This window comes from Talpa occidentalis, unplaced genomic scaffold (genome assembly GCF_014898055.3).
Source record: "Talpa occidentalis isolate TD23 unplaced genomic scaffold, MPIMG_talOcc4v2.1 talOcc4.14, whole genome shotgun sequence".
Taxonomy (NCBI): domain Eukaryota; kingdom Metazoa; phylum Chordata; class Mammalia; order Eulipotyphla; family Talpidae; genus Talpa; species Talpa occidentalis.
This window is the reverse complement of record NW_023601433.1, coordinates 72,341,620-72,361,886: the sequence shown is the minus strand read 5'-3', so window position 1 is coordinate 72,361,886 and position 20,267 is coordinate 72,341,620. Positions and strand designations below refer to the sequence as shown.

The window sequence follows — 20,267 nt, the reverse complement described above, 5'->3', positions numbered from 1 at the left end:
CGGTGGCCGGGGAGCAGCCAGGGATTGAACTGGCGCTGCAGAGGCTGCGGGCAGCTTCGCAACCCAGCGCTCAACCACTGCGCCACCGGGGAGGCCCTAAATCGGTAATATTTTAAATGGGTGGTAAAGAGTCTGTAATAGTTCTTTCATTGAAATATATTTAGTAGGTGTCAGTACAGACAGAAGAAAGCCATAAAGACCTGGAGTTATAGGCCATATTCAGAAAATTCCAGTATTTTTGCTGCTGGTGTAAAGGATGTGTGTGAGAAGGATGAAGAAGCCTATGATTACTGGATGTGTGGTCAGTGACTAGTTTTAAAAAGATTGTATAGCTCATGTTAAAGATTTTAGAGATTGTTTCAAAGTCAATGGGAGCAATTGAAGAGACTTAGGTAGGAGGATTTCATGATAAAAAATACATTTTAGAAAGATTATACTCAGCTATCTTGAAAGTAGATAGGCAAGTATATGAATCATCTATTGCTGTACAATGAAATTCTTCAAAACTTAGGTTAAAACAATAAGCATTATCATCACACACAGTTTCTGTGGGTCAAGAATTCAAGAACAGCTTGGCTGGATGATTCCGGCTTGAGATCTCTCATGTGGTTATAGTCAAGGTGTAATCTGGGGTTGCAGGACTATTTGAGAGCTTGACTGGGGCTGAAGAGTTCTCTCCCAAAATGGCACACTCACTTAGTTTGTCTGTAGAAGAAATTACTTGTTCCTTGTCACAAGATCCTCTCCACAGGGTTGCCTGAATGTCCTCAAAACACAGTGGCTGGGTTTTCTTAGTGCAAGTAATTAAGGGAGAGTGAGCGCGAGAGAGCGAGAGTAAGAGACAGTGAGAGAGAGAGAGAGATAGAGAGAAAGGGAGAGGAAACCGGGGAATAGGGAGGGGAAGGAGAGAATAGAGGCAGGGAGAAGAAAGGGGCACCAAGCATAATACCTTTTATGGCCTAATATTAGAAGTCACATACTGTCACTTCTGCCACCTTTACTTGTTAGAAGTGAGCCTGGCCCACACCTTGAGAGAAGAATTAGGTTCCCACCTTTGTGGAGATGATCATTAACAAATTATGAAGCTTTTAAAACCACTGTAGTGGAAGGCAGAAAGGAAGAAGTTACAACTGAGCAGGGGGGAGTTGTTTATGGAGAAGAGAGAGCATCACAGAATCTGAGGGTTAATTACTTATGTATCTCTGCGATGTGGCATTAGAAGGAGTTGAGTGTAATCCTCAGGTTCCTGGTTTTGGCAGTGGCATCAATTCTCCAGTCAAGGATTCAAGAGGAGAAGCAAATTGGAGGTGATATATAAAGGTGGTTTTATGTGTATAACTTTATAGTTAAGCTAAGAAGACCCAACTAGACATATGGACTTGAAACCTGCAGCATTTAGCTAAAGGTTAAAGACCTTGGCTTGGGTGGGATCCTCCAGGGAGAGTTTTGGGTAGTGAAGTGAGAATTATGCATAGAAAATCCTTGAAGATCATTGATATTTAATGATAACAAAGAAGGGAGGAACCTTGGTAGAGAGGGAGGGGTTCTGAAGAACCAAAGATAGAATGAAACCAACAACTACTTCAGAGGGGGACCAAAAGAAGTTTCATGGAAAGGTGTTTTAAAGAGTATAAAGTAGCTTCAAGAGGTCAAATCATAGCTGAGTTACATTAGATTGCTTCCTTTTTGTGTTCTTTGTTTGACTTAATCATGTAGAAATGGTAATGAAATACTATATGAAGGCTATTACGAAAATTCAGGCAGTGTGACCAATGCTTGTCATATAGTAAGTCCTTAATAATTAGTTCCTGTTCATGCCCCATGATAGGCTCAATAATAAGTACTTTCAAATAAAAAGGTCCAGAGTATTCTCCATTATGCGCACACCTCATGTGAAAATGGTATGCATTAAGGGAGAGGTAATGTGGGGAGCGTTGCTGAGTGATCTTTTCTCACATGGTCTTGGCTATCAAGAACTGACTTCTCTGGCTCAAACCCCACAGTGGCTGTCAGCTGACACCACTGAGAATCAGCTCAGAGTGAACTCCCACAACGCAAGACTGGCACCCGTGCCCTTGGCATGCACCCCTATCTGCCACTGGTGAGAGGGCTGGCATGTCAGAGCTGTCAACCTGGCTTCTTATTCAAGCAGTGAATTCCCAGTAAATGGGGTGTGTGTATATATAATTATCAGAGATGTAGATCTTGACATTAAAACAAACTATCTCGAACCCCCGTCATCTTTAAGGGATGGAAGTTTAGGAGAAACTGGGGGTAGAGCTGACATGTCAGCAATGATTAGAAGGCATATAACTCAGCATGCTGGGGAATGTGTTCAGCAGAAAAATAGAGGAGGAATTTAATAGCACAGATTATGTTTTTAATTACTTTAGCAAACGAACAGTTCTTGTGCTCGGGTGGAGTTGTTGGAGAAGCCACCCCCAGTGTTCCTGGCTGCCTCTGAGTCACCACCAGGAAGGCAGCTGGTCTTGGGGAGCCAGGGAGCTTCCAAGGCAGCACAACAGGGCTTGCAAGCTATAGCTTCCTCCCAGGCACCCTTTGTCCCATCCATTTACTCCATTTTCAGCAGCACGGTCAAGCGCACGGACTAGATGCATCCTGATGGGGCTAGAAACCTGCCTCCACTGCTTATTAACTGTATGATCATGGATGAGACAACTCTTACAGGTTGAACTGTGGCACCCTAAATTTATATGTTGAAGTCCTAACCCTCATCATTATTTGAAATAGGATCATTGCAGATGTAGTTAGTTAAGGAGAAATCATGCTGAAGTCGGAGGAATCTTAATTCAATGTGATTGGTGTCCTTAGCAAAAAATGGAAATCTGTGTTACAGCTGAGGAGAATGAACAATTGTAGAGTAAGGTAAAAAGTATCAGGCTTTTCTGCCCTCCCGCCATTAGGATAGATGACGGAACCCTGTGGTCCTGAATGCATGCCTGATGGCGGCCACCTGGAATAGGGTGTGGGCCTATGTAGATGGGATTCACCTGGGCTAAGACTGGGCTTTTAAGGGGATGCAGCTTTTAAGACTGGGCGGCGTCACGGGGATGCCAGGAGAAGCGGAGAAGGAGAAGGAATGGAGAAGCAGGAGAGCAGAGAAGCAGAGAGAACGCCAGAGAGAGCCCAGAAAGAGTGAAGACTTGCTGGGGGCTGGGAGGACTGCCAGCCTACCGGCCCCCCAACACCCCTGCCTGCTATGTACTGGGTAAATCCCAATAAAAGCCTGCAAAAGCCACTGAGGGCTCCAGGACTCCTCCTTTACCCGGTCTGCTGGATCAGAAAACCTGCCCTGTGTCATTCCTGCCCTTACAACAATGATGAAAAAATTATGTAAATAATAAAAAAATAGAAAAAAAGGAAATCTGTGCACACACACACACGAGAACGCCATATGAAGAGAAAGACAGATGCTTCCACAAGCAAAGGGGTGCCCAAGATTGCAGCACCCCACAGCAGCTAGGGGAGAGGCATGGGACAGACTGTGTTTCAAATCCTCTGAAGGAACCAACGCTGCTGACACTTTACTCCATTTTCAGCAGCACGATCAAGCGCACGGACTAGATGCATCCTGATGGGGCTAGAAACCTGCCTCCACTGCTTATTAACTGTATGATTTCCAGCCTTCAGAACTGTAAGATTATTTCTGCTCTAATCCTTGCTTGTGTTTTGTTACTCTAGCCCTAGGACACTAATACAACATCTTCTCCAATCTGTGCCTCTATTTTCTCATCTGTAAAGATAATGATGGCATCAAGACCTCACGGTGGTGTTATGAGGACTGAATCCAATCTATGTAGAGCCCTGAAACCCTGCCTCTACATGGCGAGCTAACTAGTGTAAGCTGTTAGTTTTATTATTGAACACCTTTTTGAAAGGGAGCGCTTTGAATGGGAATTAAGAGAGGAAAACTAAGTTGGATCAAATACAGTTTGAACTGTGTCACCCTAAATTTATATGTTGAAGTCCTTTTTGAAAGGGGGTGCTTTGAAAGGGAATTAAGAGAGGAAAACTAGGTTGGACAGAGTACCTAATATTTAATGGCAGCCATTCTAGGTCCCTTACATACCTTGTTTTTTCGGATACAGCAGGGAGTATTTTAGTCCCATTTTACCAATAAGTTGAAGATTGAGGAGGTGAGGCGGCATCTCACCCAAGGTTGTGTAGCTTATAGGTAGTGGATGAGAGATCAGAACAAGGGCCATCCAACTTGGAAGGCAATAACCACAACCTGGCTAGTGCCCGGTGCATCCATGGTGGTAGATGAAATGACAAATGACACTGAAATTGTCATTTGTACTCTTGGGATGGGGAAAAGCAGGAAGGGATGATATGGGGAAAAGAAACATGTACCACAAGAAGTCATTAGAGCTGGGAGGGCAGATGTGGGCTCTGCCATGATGCCTGGGGTCTCAGCTAGAGGGCTTGTCTCTGCTCCATGATGCCTGTGGTCTCAGCTAGAGGGCTTGTCTCTGCTCCATGATGCCTGGGGTCTCAGCTAGAGGGCTTGTCTCTGCTCCATGATGCCTGTGGTCTCAGCTAGAGGGCTTGTCTCTGCTCCATGATGCCTGTGGTCTCAGCTAGAGGGCTTGTCTCTGCTCCATGATGCCTGTGGTCTCAGCTAGAGGGCTTGTCTCTGCTCCATGATGCCTGGGGTCTCCGCTGGAAAGCCTGAAGGCTGGGGCTGAACCATCTGAAGTCTCATCTATCCCCCATCACCTTCTGACACTGGGCATGAGCAAGTTATAACCCTTTGAGTCTTAATCTTGTCATCTGTGAAATGGAGTCGATAATGCCTATGTGAAGGAGTGTGGTGAAGATGCCTCTTAGCTTCATCTACCGGTGCAGGTGAAGCTCCTGATCCATGATGGGTGCTCAGTAAGTCCTCATTATTATTACAGTCCTCACTGGAGAGAATTTTGATATGTGTGTATTACGTGCCAGGTGTTTTACACACCTGGATGCTGGTACGTCTCTGCTTGATCATTTCATGGGCAGTTTCTCTGAGTCTAGGAGTTGTTAATCATCATGATCCTTTGAGGAGGTCACTTTTTTTTTTTTTACTATTCCTATTTAGCCCATGAGTTCTGATGTTGAAGGCCTTGCTTATAGAGAAATGGGAGGTTGATGGCTTCTGGGACCAATTTCTGTGCATCCACAACATCTTTGAGCCCCCATGCATTTTTGTTGCAGAACATGACTGCATGCAAATTACCCCAGAACTCAGTGATGTAAAACCAACATTTATATGCTCAGGTTCCGGGGGCAGAAATTCAGACCAGAGCACGGCAGGGAGGGCTTGTCTGTGCTCCCTGAGGCCTGGGGTCTCAGCTGGAAGGCCGGCAGGCTGGGGCTGGAACCATCTGACGTCTCATCTATCCCCCGTCCAAAAGTTGATGTGGACCATTGGTTATAGTCTCAGTTCTTGTCTGCATGGTTCCTCTCTATGTGGTCTCTCAGCACGGCCTGGTTTGCGTCCTCGTAGCACGATGGCTGAGTTCCAAAGGTGGAGAGAGGGGAGGAGGGGAAGGTAAGGGGAAAGAAATGAAGGGAAGGAGAAGAGAGGACAGGCGAGAAGAGACGAGAGGAGAAATCAGGAGCAATTGCTATCCTTTTTATGATCTTAGTAGTCCATAGCATTCCTGCCATTACACTCTATTGATTGAAACAGTCACCAGTCCCTGCCAAGACTCAGGGAGGGAACACCGAAGGAGGGTCAGCCACATTTTAAGAAGAGTGCCTGAGACTAAAGATATTTATGGATCCAACACATGGATCTATCTATCTGTCTATCTATCAATCATCTATCTATCTATCCATCTAGCTCCATTTTAGAAAACACTGAAAAGGAACTGTTAAGCAAATAAATCTTTCCTGCTAAAGGGTCTTAGGCCTGGTGCAGTAAATAATCCAATGCAATTTAAATAACAAATTTGCTTACTTGATAAACGTTTCTTTAGAGAGCTTTCCATCTAAGTTTTAGCTTATCTAAATAAGGTTACTTTTTTTTTCAACTTATTGGATTTATTTTTTTATTTTATGTTTTTTACATCATTGGTGCATATACACAATGGAATATTACTCAGCAATCAAAAAAGATAAACTCATGCAATTTGCAGCAACATAGATGGAGCTGGAAGGGATCATGCTCAGCAAAATAAGCCAGAAAGAAAAAGAAAAATACCAGATGGTCTCACTCATAGCAGGAATCTAGAAAACCTAAATAAGGGACCAGGAAAAAACTAGTTATAATAAAGTAAATGAGGTTACATTTTAACAAGTTTGGACAGCCGGCAAGCTGATTTATCTCTCAAAGGACATCCCCAAATGTCCATTTTTCCTCCTGTGTAGAGGAGTTTTCCAGCAAATAGTTGTACTTGCTAACCAGTGTTACTAGTGTAAGATGGTTGTGTGTAAAAGAAAGCGTTTGCCTCTAGACTGGTGCCCAGACCTTATGGGACTGCCCAGGTCTGGGGCCTCATGCATGAGTCGTAAAGCTTCTCCTGACCTCACCGTTCCTGAAGTACCGCTTGTTCTTCCCTTGTCTGGGTAAAAGGCTAGAATTTATTTCTGCAACAATACAAGTTCTATCATGACTCTCAGGTAAAGAAAAGGCAGTGTTTGGATAACAATAAGCAGAAACTGTGTATGTTTATAATAGACTTGACCCCCATGGTCTATGACTGTGGGTGGCCTGAGAGTTTATAAGAGGAAAACCATAATCTGGAGGCCTCCTGATGACCCTGGCAGGAAGAAGGCCATGGGTGTCATTTCCCTGGTTACCCTCAAACCGGGGAAGGAAGGGCCTGGCTACTCTTATCATCTATGGAGGGAAACACTTTTTTCAAAAAGAGTAAAAAGAGAGAGAGAAGGGCAACAGCTCATGGGTCCCCTTAGGCCCCTCACCCAGTCCCTGTCCAAACCCATAAAGGTTTCACTCATGGGCTCGTGGGTGTCTCTGAGCATGTGACTCTGGTTAATCCTTAGGGGATAAGACTAATTGAGCAGCTGGGGCCTATGGTGGATAGGGAAATTTGGATTCCCAGCCATGTCTTCCATCTTCATGGTGGGGACTTACAAACTGTGAGCCAGAAAACCTTGAGTGGACAACAGTCTGCATTGGCTACCTCTGGGGCAGGGACTGCCTCTGGGGAAGTTTCTTGCAAATCATCCAGAATCACACAAATCTGATTGCACTGGGGGAAGATAGCATGGTTTTTATCATTCATTTAAGAACAATCAATCAATTGAAGGTCTCTTAAGTGCCAAGTCATAGAAATAATGTGGTGAATGAGTGTGGCTTCATGAAGTCACAGTCAGGCAATTATGATTCAATATACTGAATGGTCTACCAGGGAGAGACAGTTGTGGGAGTACAGAGGAGGCACCTAACTCATCCTGGGAATCAGAGAAGGCTTCTTGGAGGTGGTGATGTCTAGGGAGGGTCTTGAAGTTGGAGGAGTAAGGTAAACAAAGAAGAGGTAAGAGAATAAGAATTCTAGGCAGAGGACCTCACCCCTGCAAGATCCAGAGGCTCAGGGGGAGAGAGCACCCAGGCACAGCCTTCAAGCCCCGCTCCAGAAAGAGGGTTTTGATTTCACTCCTACTGAGAATATCCTGGTGGGCAGAAGGGCAGCTGCCAGATGGTATCTCTCCTGCTTTACTGGAGGCAGCGATATCTCCCCTCAATAGAGGCCCAGTGGACTCTGAGTCCCTGGCGTTGGCTGGAGATGGAAGGGCTCCAAAATGGAAGGGAAGGGGCCTCCCTGGTGGTGCAAGGGGTTAAGCACCACACTATGAAGCAATCCACAGCCTCTGCAGCACGAGTTTGATCCCCAGCTGGCCAGGGAGCTACCCACACAATGCAGCAGACCTCTCCTGTCTTGCCCGCTGCTCCCCTCAGCAGTGTACTTCGGTCAATCTACCTGTTTTGCTCCCCACTCTGTCTCTAGTGAATCCTCTCACCCCCCACATCTCTGGCCTGTACCCCAGCTCTTGTATGCATAAATAAATCTTAAAAAAAAATGGAAGGGAAGGAGACTGCCATCTAGAACGATGGCAGGGCATTTGGAAAGGATGTGAGATTTTCCTGAAGCAACTGGCACATGCAGAAAAAGAGAGGGGAAGAGAGGGTGCAGGGTGTGTGGCTGAGAGCAAGATGGAGGAAAGACGAACTGAGCTGAGGGAGGTCAAAGCAAAGAAGGGCATGCATCATGGGTGATGGCTTGGTGGTGATGGGGTGAAGTGGCTGTGTGTGTGTGTGTGTCTATCCACACACATACATTTTACATTGGTCCCAGCAGGACCCTTTGCCTCAGCAAACTTCCTTTTGTAGCTTAGGAGTTGACCCCACTTCTCAACCCAATGAGACCTTGGGGAGATTCCTCAAGCAAAAGATAAAGTACAAGTCTGCACTGCTCTTGTGATTAAAAAAAGGGAGCATTTATAAAGCACTTATTTTGTCCCAGATTCTCTGTGATTCTCACGATTAACGCTGTGACCCTTCTGTAGATTCCCTTGTGGACTGTGGATTGGCTGGGAGGGAACCTGCCCCACGCCCCCAACCCCACTTGCTCAGTGGGATTTGTTAAGTCCCAGAGGAGCTTGTTTCTTAGTCATGTACACCTGTTTATATGGCGCTTATCTCTCCTTTCAACAGAACCTACACAATCTATGCCCTTGTAGGACTCCTTACAGGCACCTGGCCCTCTGCTACTTCTCGGGTAAATGTAGCAGCATCCTTACTTAGCTCTATGGCCGCACCTGGGAGGAAAAGGTTGAGGTGGGAGCCAGGTGAGTCTGGCAACCTTTCTCACCTTCTCTCCAGGAATTCAGAAAGTTCATTTCCTTGCATCATCAGAATAGCTTTGTAAGAGCACATAACCCTGATATCAGACCCATTTTACAGATGTGGACACCAAGGCTCAGAAAGGTGAAATCACCTGAACATGGCTACACAGCTAGGAAGTGGGAGGATTAGAATCCACAGGTTCTGAATCCACAGTTGTAGGGACAGGAACAGGGCACTGAGCAGGTTTTCTGATCCAGCAGACCAGGTGAAGGAGGAGTCAGAGTCCTCAGTGGTTTTTTGCAGGTCTTTTATTTAGATTTACCAGGCACATGGCAGGCAGGGGTGCTGGGGGGCCAGGAGGCTGGCAGGCCTCCCAGCCCACAGCAAGTCCTCACTCTATCGGGGCTCTCTCTGGCGTTCTCTCTGCTTCTCTTCTTCTTCTCTCGGCTTCTGTTTGTTCTTGGCTTCTGCTGGCGTCCCCGTGACGCCGCCCTTATAAACTCAGTCTCTCAGCCCAGGTGTACCCACTCCAGGTGGCCGCCATCAGGCATGCATTCAGGACCACAGGGTTCCCTCATCCATCCTAATGGCGGGAGGGCAGAAAAGCCTGATACTTTTACCTTACCCTACAACAGACCATGGTCTTCTCCAGTGTCCTAAATAATAGGACATGATAAGGATAAGTCTATGTAGGGAAAGAGCACTCTGGCAGTGTCCTGAGAAGGGAGGGGGAAAAATATCACCCATGACTTCAGAATAGGTAGGACTGCGGGGCAGGGTCTTCATGGTTGCCTAGGAATTTAGTGAGGAAGGCATGGCGGTCAGGGAAAAAACAGGCCATGCGAAAGTGTGGCATAGTGACAGGTAAGCCAGGAAGGTTGATGGAGTCAGAGAGGTGATAAAGTCAGGCAGAAAGGAAAATCCAGATGAATAAGGAACTCCACTGCCAAGGGCTTGGATGCACTCGTTGCATCGAAGGGAGAGCAGCAATTGACACCAGGTTAGTTTCTGGCGGGAAGCAGGGCTGTTGTGGGTAGGAATAGGCTAGCGAGTATAGCTTCCGTGTTTAGATCCCAGACCTGCGTCTCCAGGTTAATCCTGGGTAAGTTGTGTAACTTCCCTTCTTTTTGCTTTCTGTCTATAAAATGGGGAAGTTAGTAATAAAAAGACATAACTCAGAATTACAGAGGGAAACACAGGATGTAATCCATGCTGAGCATTCAGCAGGGTGTCTGGCCCATAACAAGTGCTCAATTAATATTCACTACCATTATCATTATTATTGAAGGAACCTCTGGAGGCAGCATTCAAGTGGCACGGACAGGTGGCGAGGCAAGGGAGGGTGGGGTTGGGATTGCCATGAAAGTCCAGACCAGCAATAATGAAACCTGGTTCAAGGATGCAGCTGTTGGGACAAAATGTGAGGACATATTTGAGGGAGGGCTGGCAAGCAGCCTTTAAATAAGAGGATTAAATAAGCTAACATATATGGAAGGGTTTTGTAAACTGTACACATTTGAGTATGATTACAATTAGGGCTATTTTCATCAACTTTATTTCTGCGCCTGTCAGCTTTGGTTCTCTAGAGAGACGATGCCATTTCATTCTCCCAGATCAAATATTTAACAAACACAACGCTGAATAAAGCCCGCCTTGCCTATTTAGCATGCACTTGGTATTTTTAGTTGCCAAGTGCAATTCTAGAGCTTTCCCACCTTGACTGATGTGATTCTCTGCCTGGGACAGCTTATCTGTAATGGAAACTGTACAACAGTGTCATGGCTAAGAACACAGTACCTGAAGCTTGACTGCCTGGGTTTCAATCCAGATACTCAACATCTTTTGTCCCCAGTGATACCTTATGGAGTTGTAGTAAAGATTGAATATGATGGCAGACAGGGCCTGGCATGTGAAAATGTCCATCACCACCACCACCACCATCATCATCACATCATCACCACCATCATTTCATCATCACAATCCCCACCACCACCACCACCACCATCATCTCCATGCCACTGTCAACACTACTCTTCCCAGTATTTCTCATCATTGTGCAAAAATGTGGTTATTTTTCACTAGACTATGCTATGTAGGTAACTCACAATGGGCTTGTTATTATTACTGTAAACTAAGAAATATTTTTAAATGTTTTGGTTTTCATTTCTAATATGATAATTCTTATTGACATAATTGACATATTCAAAAGTTCTTGCAGGGGGCATCTTTAATCATGCTGAAGAGTGTAAACAGTCCAGAGACCAAAACAAGATAAAAGCCAGGCAATACAATGTAACAGACATGGAAGCAACAGATTTCCTTTTGGGCACCTGGGATCAGAAGCCACTGAGGTTTCTGGATCCTGCTGTTGAGTAGGGACTGCCAATCCTGGTCAGATGAGGCTTCCATGATCATAGCCAACTGGATGAGGCATTAGGGGGGCAGATTTGACCCTCCTGCAATCAGAAACTCCAAAACCACCGTGGGTTGACTGCCTTCCAGAAGCCGCAGGCTGAACCTAATGGTCGCTGCACCACTTTACAGGCCATTAATCTCCCCGGTGTCAGGACGAAGTGCTTGGCTTGGGTCCACGCGCTTGTTCTCTCTGGGACTTGCTTTATTGTCTCTTTATTTTGGCCCCAAAGAAAACCATCCTACTAATTAAAGCGGCCTTTATTCTAGAGGCCTCTGGAGAGGGCAGACTTATTATGCTACCCACTGAGGCTGATCCCTCATCTTAGCAGCATCCTTCCTCTTTGAGATCAAAGCAAGAACAAAATTTTCCTAAGTAATGCTAAGTGTAAGGCACGACATCATAACACGTTCACGTGATTAAGAACACAGATGTGGGCATGCTGTGTGACCTTGAGCAAGTTGCTGCACCTCTCTGGTCCTTTGTATCTGTAGCTATTCAATAGTCCTAATTATCCCACTGACCCTGGCTGAACTGTAATGAGGGAAGAGCAAAAATATCCCGTCGGACAGGTAGTAGACATTACTAGTCAGTGCCTGATCCTCACTGATAACTGATTCTCACAACTCTCTTTAAAAAAACCTTCCCCACAATGCCATGACAAGGGGGGAGGATCCTAAGGCCAGAGAGATGAAATCAGAGTTCAAGTTCACATAGCCTTTAAGTGGCAGTGCTAGGATTTGAACCCAGTTTTGCCTGAGACCTAAGCACAGAGTCCAGTGCTGACTCTTGCTGAGTAGGGTGACGTGAATCCAGAAGCTGAGAGAGTGTCTGCTTGGTGATGCTCGCTGTTTCCATCTGAGATCTTTTTTTCCTCTTTTCCGCCTTGAGGGAAGTTGCTAATATTTGATAGAAAACCTGAGGAACAAAGACAAGAAACACAGCCTTTATATAATCATCTTGTCTCCGTTTCTTACCTTATTTCTCTGTCCCTGAATGGTGGTGGGGGGAGGAGGGGTTGCAGACAGTCTTTTTGACTATAGCAGTGATCATGTTGCAAACAGCTTAAAAAGGATCCAAAGATATTTCGAATCATTAAATTTTTTTTTTTTTTTTTGGTGAAGAATATCAATTGTTAGGACAATTTAAAGAAACCTATTTTGATTCGCACTGAAGGAAGGGATGATATTATAGGAGCCAGGTGTGGAATGAAAGCAGAGGGGAGAAGCATGGGAAATGAGGCCTGGAGGGACAATGGAATGAACATTTCCAAAATCGAGTTGCTGAATTAAGGAATCAGAAAAATGCCCCAATTATGGTATCAAATGGAGGGAACAAAGAGACATGAAACTTACCTTGAAAATGAACAAGGCAGTGGAAAATTTAACACCTTCCAGATCAAGGGCTTCCACCGGTTAGGAGTAAAAGAGCTGCCTTTATCTTCTGGATAACACTTGGGGAAGAAGAGAAAACGTGTGTGCGAGTGAGCAAGTGAGAGAGAGACAGAGAGACACAGAGAGAGAAAGAGACAGAGAGAGACAGAGAGGAGAGAGGAAGTAAAACACACAGAGAAACACAGTGAATGAGGGAGAAAGCCATGGAAAGCTGGGGAAGGACAGGAACAGGAAAGCTCTGTGTGATCATTTTTTTTTTTTTTTCATTTTCTTTGGGAGAAAGCTGTAGAGCAGTGACCTCTATTTTCCATCTTTTGGATCTAGGGGCTGGGGTCCTGGCTGGGAAAGGAACAGGCTCCCCCTTCCACCTGCAGGAGGGGAGGTGGAGGAAGGCGGTAGGCAGGGAGATGAAGGGTCAGAAGATCCTGGTGCATCCTGCTCTGGCTGGGGCTTGCCGTGTGCTCTTGGGCAAACTTACGCCACCACCTTGAGCCTCCTTTTTCCACCTACGCAATAGGAAAGTTCACTGCTGTCCTTGCTACCTTCCAGAGCTGACTTGAGACTGAAATGAAATCATGATTCTGAGGCTTCAAAGAAATAAAAAGAAAAAGTGAAGTGAGAACCCCTACTTTTTCATGTGTGGGGACCAAGGCCCACTTTGTTGCATTTCCTGGCTCACTCCCCAGTTCTCTTACCCGCGAGGAGTCAGTCCTGCCAGGAGAGGGATCACTGTGCTTTCAGGCTGCCGGAGGAAAATGTTCAGAAAATTTATGTCTTGTTTTATTCCAGAGGAAAACCCCTTATAACAGGCCATGAAACTCAATGGGGAGAAGAGTGGTAATGATAATATAATAATAATGATAATAAAAAAGGAAAAGCAAAGCCACTCGGATCAACTAGGATAATGTACAGCCGAGGGAAGCTCTGCGTGATATTTTTCTCCCCCCTACACGTCCCGGCCTAATTTCCATCCCCTTCTTCTGAATGCGCCAATAGCTGCTCTGTAATTCCTTTTGGGAACGATTTTTGGAAGTGACTTTCCATTTCCATCATGCACTGGGCCCCTCCTTCGTCGTTGTTGGAGTTGGATTGTGAGGAGTTGACTTAGCAGGACTCCCTCATCTTACTTTCAGGGTAGACCCTGCTCCCTCCACTGTGCAGAAACAAGCTCGGGAAGTGACCCATTGGGAGGGAAGGACCCTGACAACATCATGAGCACCCCGGCCCCCTCCCAGGTCCGTGGGCAGCAGTGAGCAACTCCAGAATGACTTACTAAATCGAGGGGTTGGCAGGAAGTGGATTCCTCCTGGCAGCTTCTTCATGGCCTAGAATTTGCCAGGAAAAGGAAATACACTTTCTTCATGAGCAAGAATCTTCTAGAATAAAAAGCTAAAGTGTAATCAGCTGGGATCCAGGCGCACTGAGCACAGTTCTCATCCAGGTGGCCCCTGGAAATCAATCCTCACACTCTCCTTGGCGGGCGAGTGTCCTCAACTGCCCAGCCTGATTGGTGGGCCTGGGAGTGTCATGGCAACAGGGAAGGTGTATGGGTTCTGAGGGTTGGGGGGATCTTGGAACCTTCCTGCCCCTGGTTAGTTGTAGCTTCCTACAATCTACGGGTCTGTGGGGAAAGCAGTGTCTACCTTGTTTGTGGAGTGGAGAGAAATGTATGTAGAGATGTCTTGCCTTGTACAAGAAGTAAAAACAAAACAAAACAAAACAACCTGCAAAACCTTGGAAGAAATAGCTACCGTTGACATTATTTAAGGACCTGTGAGGGATTTAATAAGCTGCCCGGGGGAACAGGGTTGGGATTGGATTTGAACACTGACTATACCCCTGGGTTCTTGATTAGGTATATAAGCTGTGTCAAAGTGAAGATACTAAAATTTCACAGGAGAAGAGGCACTTCCTGTCCCCCGACACCTCACGGTTTCTCACTCACCCCATATTTGCCAGATACGCTTTGTTTGTGTAAATGTTCTGCTTCCCCTTCATCAATATTTACCTGACCAGAGTCCCACCCCTTTGGGGTTCAGCTTTCAGCCTCCTCACACTGCATCAAAATCCAGAGTGATGTTTACAATCCAGTGTCGAAATCAAATAACTGCAGGATCCAGGCGGTGGTTATTAACTAGAGGCGTCAGATACCTGACATCAGAGAATGCTGGGGTCTGGGGCAAACCCTTATGATTTAACTTAATTATCCCGATGAAAATATTAAAGCTTCAGTATGCCAGATTAAAACTTATTGTTCAATTTTATTATTAATATTTGAATAATCATGACATTTAAATATGAAACACATTTAAATATATTTAGACACATTGTTAAATTTATTAACATTTTTAATTATTAAAAAATGAATCATCCCAATTAAAACATAAGGAAAATGTTTAACAGGGGTAAAAATACATCTTGAGCTTCTGCTGGCTCGGACTGCCTGGAACCTCTGCTCCGGTGGAGCTGCTCCATTCTGCAGAGGAAAATGCAATGTGCCTGTCACTGCAGCTGACAAGGTGCGAAAGTCACAGCAGTTTCCAGTACTGTTTCTGCTCAGTGCTCTAATTCACACTATTGTGTTAATGGTTGAGGATGCCTCTGTGTTATTCATAGAAGTCATGACAGAACAGTAACAGTCATGACAGAAGCCTGGGAGACATTGGGAGTGGAGGAGCCACTTGGCACTGCCTTATAGGCCTTCCTCTCCACTGCTTTCATTTATTTCCAGGGAGCAAGGCGTGTCCTCACCGCTCCTGGGAGGTGGTGACACCCATCACCTCCTGTTTGTTTGGAGGCAGGGGAAGCTTCTCAGGCAGCATATCTCTGTCCTTGAGTAACAGCTCAGAAATCCCCTGGCCCCGACTTACCCCAGGTCTCAGCCTTTCCCCCAGCAGAGAAATTGACCTGGGAGTGAATGCAAACTAATGTCATTGCATTATATTTTCTTGTGCTTTCTGTGGGAGGCAAGGAAGCATCATGTGCTTTATTTGATGTCCCAAGCTTTGCAAACTCTGGTCTCCTTATTTATTTATTTATTTGTTTGTTTGTTTGTTTGTTTTTTAAATACTTTTTTTTAAGATTTATTTGTTTATTTATTTATACAAGCACTGGGTACAGTCAGAAGCGCGGGAGGGTGAGAGAATTCACCAGAGCCAGAGCAGGGAGCAGAGCAGGCAGAAGGACCGAAGTACACTGCTGAGGGGAGCAGCGGGCGGCAGGAGAGGTCTGCACGCCATGTGGGACCCTCCTCCGGTGGCCGCAGAGCAGCCGGGGATCGAACTGGAGCTGCAGAGGCTGCAGGCAGCTTCGCAACCCAGCGCTCAACCGCTGCGCCACTGGGGAGGCCCTGGTCTCCTTATTTAGTTCTTTTGTAGAGGAAGATGTGAGAAGCCACTGAATGGTGGTGGAAACATGTGACCAGACATTTCCCATGGCTGTGGCTGTGGCCCTGGCTGTGGCTGTGGCCCTGGCACTGGGTCTGGCACTGGCTGTGCTGGCTCTGGTGCTGGCTGGCTCTGGCACTGGCTGGCTCTGGTGCTGGCTGTAGCTGTGGCTGTGGCTGTGGCACTGGCTGTGCTGGCTCTGGTGCTGGCTGGGTGCCATATGTGTGAGGAGCTCATGCAGGGTTTGCTGAGTGTTGGTATGCGTAGCACACAGGTTTTGAGGAACCTCTGTTTTCCCATCAGAAAAATGGGACGAATAACATAATGTCCAAAAAATGCAGCCCAACGTGTTTGCTTCGGCAGCACAAGTGTTTGCTTCGGCAGCACATATACAAAAAATGCAGCCCAACTCCTCATGCATAGTACATGCTTTGTAATACAGGGTCATGTTTATGAATCAGCCTCAGGGGAAGGAGCATGTAGGGTGCAAGCTATAGCCTGTGGCCCAGTGAAATAAATACAGTTTCACTGGAAAGCAGTCATACCCTTTCATTTAGGTGTTATAAGTGGCTGCTTCTAGGCCGCACCCATAGAGCTGACTCCTTGTGGATACCCTAGAAATACGACTGCAGAATTGAGGCGGGGAGTGGGGTGATGGACAAAGGTGGGAGGGGCCCAATGGTCTAGGGTAACCGGTTATGGGTGCTGGAAGGTGGGGGTGGGGTGGGGTGGTAACATCCGTCTGAAAAGGTGTGATCATAGTCCCCGATATCATGTACAGAGTTGTAAACCAATGTTACCTCAATAAAGGAAAAATAATTTACCACCTGGCCCATTGTCAAAAAAAAAGCTTTGTGACCTCTGACCTAGTGGAATCAGACAGAGCTGGCTTCATGGTTATGAAACAGGTTGCTTTGCTTCTCTGAGCCTCAGTTTTCCCATCTCTAAACTGGGGATCATAGTTGAGCCTTCTTATAAGGATATCAAGAGGCGTAGACAGTAGGTTGTTAAATCTTAGTTCTCTTTGTCCCCATGTCTGCAGCCTCTTGCCCTCAGACTGAGCCTGAGTCTTGGTATTTCTTCAGGGTCGGTGCCGCCGAGAACAGTGCATGAGCTGCCCCAGGCAGAGTGGGGCTGGGATCCTGCCCTCTGCTGACCCCGCGGGCTCACTCCCCTTCCTATTTTACAGATAAAGGTGTCAAGGTTTGGAAAAGTCTCCTTCCCTCTCTGGTCCTTGGTTTTGAGATCTGGGATATGGGGAGGGCTTCCCATCTGGATCCCTGGGATCTGCTCAGCCCCTCTGATGCCCACTGCAAATCTGGAGCCTTAGAACTGTCCTAAAATTCAAGTCACATGGGTTGAAATGCTTTTCTCATTTTCCAGCAAGACCTCTCTCCCCACAGGCTCCCAACACACTCAGCAAAATGGAAGCCAGATAGACTGAACACTTTCATCAAAGAAGCAGCTCTGAAGAAGCTGGGAGGCTGTGAAGCCTTGGGAAGGCAAATCAAAGCCAAACTTTGAGGAAACACTTTGTGAAGCAAAAGAAAATTCCATCGTTCTTGCAACAGTGCAATCGACTAGATGGAAGGTAATTTATTTGGAATTGAGTGAGGCTGTGTCTGCTCATGTCTCCATGCTGAAAGAGCAGACCCAGAGGAAAGTTGGACAAACATGCAGGCAATCTGTCAGATAACAGGCATAAAAATGTTGTTTTTCCCTCACCTCTTGAATTATTTGGGTGCTTCAAGAAAAATTCTGTATCCTCAGATTTTATGTGGAAATACCATCCTGAAGAGAAGTTTAGATAGATAGATCTAAAGTTTACCTATAAAATGTCACACAATCAAACCCTCTAGATCTCAGGAAGAGGCAGCATAAATGTACCTAGAGGTCAGGCATATAGTTCAATAGGGAATAGTGGGGACTGAGGCAAAGTAGATAACTGAATCAGGACAGAGTGGTCTCTAAGCTCCAATTGGTGGTGGTTGAATGAAAATGCATGCCTGGTGTAGCCAAATCTTCTGATTTCTCATGAGGTGTTCTGAATCTAGATTTTTATGTGAAACATGTCGATGATCCTTGGCCACAGTTCAATTTTTATGGGGGCCTCAGCATATGCTGATTTTTTTTAATGCAGTCTTTTTTTTTTTTAAAAAAAAGATTTTATTTATTTATACAAGAGCTGAGGTACAGGCCAGATGCGCGGAAGGGTGAGAGGATTCACCAGAGACAGAGTGGGGAACAGAACAGGCAGATGGACCGAAAGCACTGCTGAGGGGAGCAGCGGGTGAGACAGGAGAGGTCTGCTGCGCCATGTGGGTATCTCCCTGGCTGGCTGGGAATCGAACCCGCACTGCAGAGGCTGCAGACAGCTTCAAAGCACTGTGCTCAACCCCCTGTGTCACTGGGAAGGCCCAACATATGCTGATTTTGACTCAGTAGGCACTGGTTAGTAATCCCCCTCTCAAATGAATATGCTTCCTCCTTCTCAGCACTTGATACCCCTCATTATACTTGCTTATTTACATATCTATTCTCTCCCCAACAACTGATTGTAACCCCCTTGAGGGGTGGGATTATGGCTTAAACATCTTTGCATGTTCCCAGTACCCATAACAGGGCTGGCACATAGACAGCATAACAAATGTTTATTGAATGAATGCTTACATTTCCTCCCTCTATCGCCATTGAAAAATAAATATATAATAGCTTTTAATTAAAAAGAAACAGGATGAAATATGCATGAGATGCCTATTCTCTGACAGGAGAAAGAGTGTTAAGGAGAAAGATTTTCAAATTATGTTTGCCAGCGATGCTCCCGAAAGACTAAAAAAGTTTTCTGGGCATGCGGTCTCGGCTGGTGAAATCTTGTTTTCAGGTCTGCATTGCGACTGATGCTCACTCTGTTTGAATAGTTCTCAAAGAACAAGAGGGTGGCTTGTTAAAACAGGTTGCTGCCCTTGTCGGCTATAGAGATGCACTGGTGAGGAATCCAAACCCCCTTGGCTCACTTCCGCCCTTATTTGCACTGTTACTCCCAGGGAATGTCTTTTCTCAAAATAACAATGAAACTAATTACAAACCACCTCCAACAAGAGATACAGTGGAGCAGCCTGAAGCTTTAACCACAGACTGCAAAATCAGACAGGTCTGAGTTAGAATCCCTGCATCCACACGCACAACTGCCAAGGTGACCTTGGGCCTTAGAGTAAAACTCTCTGAACCTGTTTTCTTTTCTGAAATGTGTAGATCATAATGTCCACTTTGGAATTTTGTTACTGAGGGTGGGGGATAGCATATGTGAAGAACTTGGCATATAATAGATGCTGCACGAATGACAACCACTATCATCTGAAGAGATGGTTTCCAAATTTCTTTTAAGCATCAGGACTCCTAGGATTTAATTAGAATCCTGACATGGGCAGCAGAGCAAAGGAGAGAGAACTCAGCTTTGAGTGAGGTGAGGGATCCAACTCTTCCCTGCTCCAGGTTTGGCTTCCCTCCTTGGAGAAATTCCACGGAGTCCCTGGGACTGTAAGGAACATAGTCCAAAAGACACGGTTCTATTCTCTCTCTTTTCAGATATGAGTTCAGGTGAGTTCCAAATAGAGATGTGACTCAGGACACACAGTAGGTCTTCAAAGAAACTAGGACTTGACCTCAGGAAACTGGGTCCCTAGGCTGGCAGTGTTAAGAAACCAGGAATGGGGGGATGAAAAACATTGGCTTGAGGATCTCTCCAGCCTGGCTTGTACCCTGGATCCATTCCCACTGCCTGTGTTGCAAGGAGTGAGTCATCTCCTCCCTGTGAAACTGTTCCCCCTCTTTAAAAAATGGAGAGAGTGATTAGTACTTAACTTTCAGAGCCATTATAAGAAATAAATAACATAAAAGCACCAAGCAGGGTCCTGGCACATAGTTTACAGTATACCAAAACCTAATAATAGAAATAATTGTTACCATGTTGATGATGTCTTGGGCCTAGGGAGACATGGTACACAGAAGGATTTAATAGTCCTTTTATCCTTCAAACTACCAATGGCACAGCAACTATTCCTCCCATTGTAAAGATGAAGGAGGAAAAGGAAGAGGAGAAGGAGCAACAGCAGCTCCAAGAAAAGTAATTATTTGCCCAAGGTCATATGGACAAATATGGAGACAGGATTTGGATTTATCCTCTGGCAAAGGTCTACTGACATAAATTCTGCCCTGATGTCTTAGAGGCACATTCCCAACATTCCTATTGATATGATTTCTTT

The 20,267-nt window shown here is 45.7% G+C and overlaps 1 long non-coding RNA gene across 1 annotated transcript; it reads left to right on the top strand.

The window, feature by feature from the left end:
* Positions 1 to 7,381: 7,381 nt before the first annotated feature.
* Positions 7,382 to 17,752, top strand: LOC129145789 (uncharacterized). The gene is made up of 3 exons (XR_008551845.1): positions 7,382 to 7,502; positions 17,091 to 17,208; positions 17,409 to 17,752. It is a non-coding gene; the product is annotated as an uncharacterized LOC129145789 (long non-coding RNA).
* Positions 17,753 to 20,267: the final 2,515 nt, after the last annotated feature.